This window comes from Pararge aegeria, chromosome 1 (assembly GCF_905163445.1).
Source record: "Pararge aegeria chromosome 1, ilParAegt1.1, whole genome shotgun sequence".
Taxonomy (NCBI): Eukaryota; Metazoa; Arthropoda; class Insecta; order Lepidoptera; family Nymphalidae; genus Pararge; species Pararge aegeria.
Window position 1 is genome coordinate 7,585,299 of NC_053180.1, and position 6,567 is coordinate 7,591,865.

Genomic DNA, 6,567 nt, shown 5'->3' on the forward strand with positions numbered 1-6,567 from the left:
GGTTTTGATAATACTTGGTAAGGAGATAAATGCATTCTGGATAGGATACTTTTTAGTATCCTATCCAGAGTAGGTACAGTGTTGCCAAATCTTTAGTCTTTTAACATGTTCTTAATCATAGTGAACAATTTTTTTTTGGTCAGGCCATAATTCGGCAGAATTAGATAGGTAAACAATTAGTAAAAAATGTATCTATAATGATCTTTTTCCCAATAGTGAAGAACATTTAAAGCTTAGAGCCTTTACTACAAACGGTGGTTAAGAGCATTATTTGCGGGTTTTTTTAGTTTTTGTTGTTGGCGTCTGTGGTGTGAATACTTGGTCTTCCTGTCCAAAGACTTAGTAAGTTAAATTCGCCTTAATTACATTACCTTCTGGAGTAGCTGGCCTGGCAGCAACGAAAATCTGGGTTTTAATAATATTATGCTAACCTCAGTGAAATGTAAGAACTTTCAATGATTTTAAATAGAACCTATTCATCAAGTTAATTTTAGCACAATTGAGTAGGTTAACGTTGGACAAACGTTGGGTTGTAAATACGTTGAAATTATAGAACAATACAAAATACACAGTCACATCTCTCCTTAAAACGATCTTATTTATTTAGAATGGATAGGTATTCCCCAAATCTATAACAACAACAACCTATACCATCTATAAACGAAAGTTATGATGTGATCTCATCAAAGATATATGCCGTTTTAACATTCTAGTTATGAAATATTTAAACTACTTAGGTAGATATCGTGATTCGAAAATTTTATCATAACTATCGAACTGCAAAACAGGCACAACGTGCGGAAAGAGTGTCGTACCTGACATCTACATATCACCTAGTTCGCTGATTTACTACCGTAGACCAATAAATGTAATGTGGTTGTTTTCGAAATATATACCTACTGTAACCATATCTGCCTGGGCGGAAGACCAAAAAATTTATACCCCGATATATACAATCAAAAGGGATAAAAATTACTTGTTTACACAGTTGTCGTTTTTGCTAAAGGAAAAGTTTACATTTAAGTATATTATACGGATGTTATATAAATCCATGTGCCCACGTAGGAGAGTGTGGGAGAGGATAAAGATTTGGTTCTCTCTTCTCATTGGAATTTTTAGTAAATTTTGAGTACTAGAATATATCATCTACTATTATAGTTGTGGCTATCAAAGAAATGGAGCGATGTGGAAGTATAAATCGGTTGCTAGAAGTAAGTTTTATATAAAAATAACTAATTAGGTAGGTAGGTAGATGCTATTCAAATAGAGTGAGCATGTGCTGTTTTCTTGTTAAGTAAACCTCCGCTGCATTTTTCAAAATATTACTTTTTTTTAAGTAAAAAAAGAAGCGTGTAAAATAACTAAATAAAACGAATTCGTGCACCCTTTAACAGCGAACGTATAGCAGCAGGCCGAGTGCATGTTGTTGATAAACATTAGTTAGTGATCAACCGGATTGGCGTGAATTTATTTATTTACCTACGTTACCTATAGAATTTGTGTCCCCTTCGAGAAGCTACATATTTTACGATTTGTAACGTTTATTTAAAGGGTTTTAAAAAAAAAAGACTTCCGTATGCTATATTTACATACTTACTTATCATGTGATCTACTACATACCTATATTTTTTCTGTAAATGCCTCCCAAACGCCTGGTCCGGATAGAATGAAATTTTGTGTGTATATTAAATGGGTTCCTGAATTGTTTGAAAGCATAACTGAACCCGGTACTTGGATGATACTGTTTTACCGGGTAAAACGACGCCTGTTGGTTCCGCTAGTATTTAATTTTCTATCATTTATCCTTTTTTATTTATTTTTTAAATTCTTAACAATGCTTAAAAAAATAAAAAAAAACACTATTAAAAATTTATAAAAAAACATCCACCCTCGGCTTGCGGGGCTTTTGAATGCTCAAGCAACCGGAGGTCAGGGCTCCAGGGTCAGGAACCTTCTCACAATACGCGCCGTTTCAAGGACTACTGCCTTCTGTATCCGACCCCTGATCCAACAACCAAGCGAAAGCTTCTTAAGATGTTGGTCGAAGCTTTTCGCGAGAAGACCATTGACTGAAACGACGATCGGGACAATAACGGTCGACTCAACATTCCACATGGCGGTGATTTCGTGAGCAAGGTCCAAGTATTTAGATACTTTTTCCCTTTCAGCTATTTAATAATTATTATGATAAGTAAAGCAGGTACCTAGTGGTGGTAGGCCGTGTGGTGACGGCAGATACAGTTGTCGCCACCCCTATCTTTGCGAGTGTCCCACGGGGCCACCAAATGAATACTAATTACCCAAAGGAGAGCGGGCAGCAAGAGCAACGTCTGCTCTACTACTGCCATTTACAGCGATCACCATAAATAAATAAATAAATAAATAAATACTACGACAATACACACATGGCCATCTAGTCCCAAAGTAAGCGTAGCTTGTGTTATGGGTACTAAGAGAACTGATAAATATTTTTTTATGAATAATATACATAAATAATTATATTATATAGATAAACACCCAGACACTGAAAAACATTCATGTTCATCACACAAATATTGTCCAGTTGTGGGAATCGAACCCTCGGCCTTGGACTCAGAAAGCAGGGTCGCTGCCCACTGCGCCAATCGGCCGTCATGCCTTGCTTATGAGGAAATCCTCTCATTGGGACAGGTCTTGAGTCCACGTGTCTGTGTGTGTGGACTGTCACGTCAGGTCATGGATAAGTAGGTACTAAGTTGGAACCTACCTCTTTAATCGTTGAAAGGATAATGTAGAACGAGGGTAATCAATAAATTTAAGTAGTTTTCTTTTTTCTTTACACGTTTTAGATGTCTCCTGTATGAGGTTATAATGTAACATTCCTAAAATATTGTGCAAGAGTTGCGACCTATGACAGACTGTTTTTGGCATGCAGCGATCCAAATTTATACCTTACTAGCTGTCCCGGCGAACTTCGTACCACGGATCATTTTTTTTTATGAATATTATATTTTAATACTTATTATCCTATTCCGGTTTAAGAGGAATCCAAAAAATCTAATATTTTAAAAATTCTTGTCCAGCCGTTCTTGAGTTATAAATGGTGTAACACAACTTTCTTTTATATAGGTATATAGATTTGCAGCGTATCCATAGTTCAAAGATGTGTTTAGATTATCCATTAAATACATAAGGGTGACCCTTATGTATTTAATGGATAACATCGATTATAATTGAAGTCGTTGGTCGCTAACTATGGCCCTCATAAAAAGACAGATTTACTAAGCAGGAGATGGATGCGAAGATCCGTAGAAGAACGAGACTATGTTACCGAAATAGCAGTGGGCGGAGAAACAAGCTCGGAGCACCGACACTCGTAGCGTTAGTGTCGCAAGGTGCTGGCTAAAATGGAACCTTCTATAAGAGTTACAAAAGCACTGCTTATACCCTGGTAGTGCTTTTGTGCAAATATTAAGAGCATGTCATTGCGGACAGACAACTGAAATTGAGTCTTTTGCAAGTCCCTACAAATGCCGAGGAAGTCCTCTTGGTTGATATGATGATTATTCATTAAATTATAACCATATATTCAAAAACCATTCTACGAGAAAAATTATTATAGACCGTGAGTTCTTTCTTACCACTCTTAGTAGCTTAGCTCAGTGGCTAATGTCTCTGCCGACCTGCCTGCGCACGAGTTGTATTACCTACCTATAACGACAATTTCACTAACAGGTCGTGTATATTGAAAGTATACAAATTTATTTAAAGAGAAAGCTTCTATCACTGCATATTATCAGTATCACCAATTTCTGCGAACCAGTTTCAGATGACCGTTTATTCGCATTCCACAATACCTACCTTGTACAACAAAGTCTGAATATATTTTAGTACGTAACGACTTCATATATGTGTATGACGTATGAGGTATGACGACCTCCTTGGATGGCGCCACGGCGTGTACCTATTCTTATTTCTTACATTGGGAAGTCCCGAGTTCAATCCTTATCTTGGTTAATAACTTAGACTGAATTATATCTAATTTCGCTCAAAGAAGATGAAGACCAAGACAATTAAGCGTTTTGGTACGGTAAGTAGGTATGGGTTTAAATTACAATGGTCTGACAAATGGTGCTTGTACAGGCATCATGCATTCGTTTTTATGGATTTTAAACACGTACGTATCTAGTTTATGTACCTACCTATTAATCCGAATTCAATAAATAAAAATTAAAAAATAAATTTCTATGGAACCATTCTCATAATTTATACGTAGGTATATGAATTCTTGTTTTCTATTATCTTTTCTACTAGCTGACCCGCGCAACTTCGTCTGCAACAAATCGTTTTAATATATTTAAAAACCTAGAAACTAATTGCAGCGCTACCTACCAAGTCCAGTTTTATTTCCAAACTATGTTATTCACGGCCCGTCGTCGCCGTACGTGTTATTCTAATACCAGTCGCAACTTCTAAGCGATAGGTTCAATTTGAATAATTTAAAAATGAATTTGCAGGTATATAATCAAGCTTAATATTTATAATTTTTTCGCATTTATAATATTAGTAGGTTGGTAAGCATGCATTCGATCGCTGTCCTATATGCCGTGCAACTTGATGTTATCTGTGAAGAGTTATGTCCTTTATCTCCGACAATATTTATCAGATCTCCATTAAAATTAGACAGTACATGCTAGGAAGTATACATTTTCAAATAAAAAAAAAAATTATTAAAATTTAACGGAGCTATGAAGTAAAATTGATAAAAATTTCAACCCGTTTCCCGGAGGAAACTTATTGTCTATCGGTATAAAAAGTATCCTATATGTTGACCAAAAAAACCAGCTACCACTATGCCAAATTTTATTTAAATCCCTTCAGTAGTTTTCACGTGATGCCCGGACAGACAGACGGACAGACAGACAGACAGACAGACAAAAATTAAATAACAATCAGTTTTGGACTCAGTATCGATTATGAACCATCATACCAGGTTAAATTTTTCAAAATAAATCAAATGTACCTACGGAAATCTTCCAGTTACAGTTTTATTATAAGTACCTATAGATTTCTGTGGTGTGATCATTCAATAAATAGGTACTTTCATGAAATTTCAAGTAATTAAATTATTTCCTACATCGGTTTATAAATATTTTAAGATTACAAACATTGTGATCCTTTTCCTTTTTTGGAAGATACTCGGTTTAAGTGACATCTCAGGTTTATTTTTGCATTTAGGTATACTTTATAGTTAATACATAGTGGACTTTTAGTTAAGTATTTAAAGCAGGTATATTATAAGTGTCTATTCACAGAATAAGTAAAACCTTGGGCTTAGTGCAAGAAGATTTGAAACAAACAAAAACTTGGTTGAAAAAAATCTGTATCCATTCAATTTCAAACTTATTTTTTATCGAGTTTCTACAGAATCTGTTACATACTAGGAAAAACGTAGTTAGCGCGCAGTTAGTATAAATTAAACTTCAAACAAATGAGTTTCTTATACAGTTATACCTACTCCTCAATTGAGCCTCAATTTGAGATATTTTACGATTGTTATACTTAAGTAAAGCTGTCAAAAATAGAAACCATACTTTATTTAGATTTTTCGACAAAATGAATGTAAATAGCTATGCAATTAGGTCATCATCGCTATGTCAATTAATTGATGCCCACTGGTGGACGTTTTTAGGGCGTTCCAAAATCCACGGTCCAGACCGTCTTGTTTCCAGCGGCTTCCAGCGACACTTATGATGTAGTCTGTCCCCCGCAATTGGGGCCGACCAAAGCTGCGTTTACCGGTGCGTGCCAAAGTACATCAGTTCTCCGAGCTATGCGTCCCGCCCATTACCCGCGACTCTTTCTTATATCTCCTCATTCCTGATTTGATCATGTCTACGATACTCCCAGCATAGCTCTCTCCATCGCCGCTGAAAGACTCTCGAGCCGTCTTCTATTTCTTGAGCTCTGAATAGTTTCGGAGTTCGCATTTTATTGTTTAAATAGGTGAAGCGCATACGAAAATTACATTTTTTATCAAAAAATATAGCCGAGCTTTGGTTAGCTCAAATTACCAAACTATAATTGCGGCATTTTTAGTAGGGTGGTAGTGGTAAATATTTATTTTGAAAGTTATCTATCTCTCATACGTGGTTATTAGGGTGGCGCAAATAAACCGATTTTTTTCTTTTTAGTCTCACGTGAAAAAATATCGGTTTTCGATGTTTTATGAGCTGAATTTGAATTAAAAGGTCGCTCGACAAAATCCAAAGTAACGCACATGCAAATAAAAAAAAATTCTGAGCGACCTTTTAAAATTTGTATTTTTAATTGAAACTGTCAGGAACTTATTTTTTATGGTCTATATAAATATACCGTAACAAGAAAAAAAAAACAAAAACGATTTTTGAAATTTTAAAAATTTCTGTGCGACCTTTTAAAATTTTTTTTTGAGCTTACCTCCTTTTGCGCCACCCTAGTGGTTATAGATAATTATTTTGACAAGTTGTTAATATCGTTAATGCGTGATTGGCGTTTGGTAGCCGCGCTGGCTTAAGTATTATCCGTTACCGGTGCCAAACCTGACAT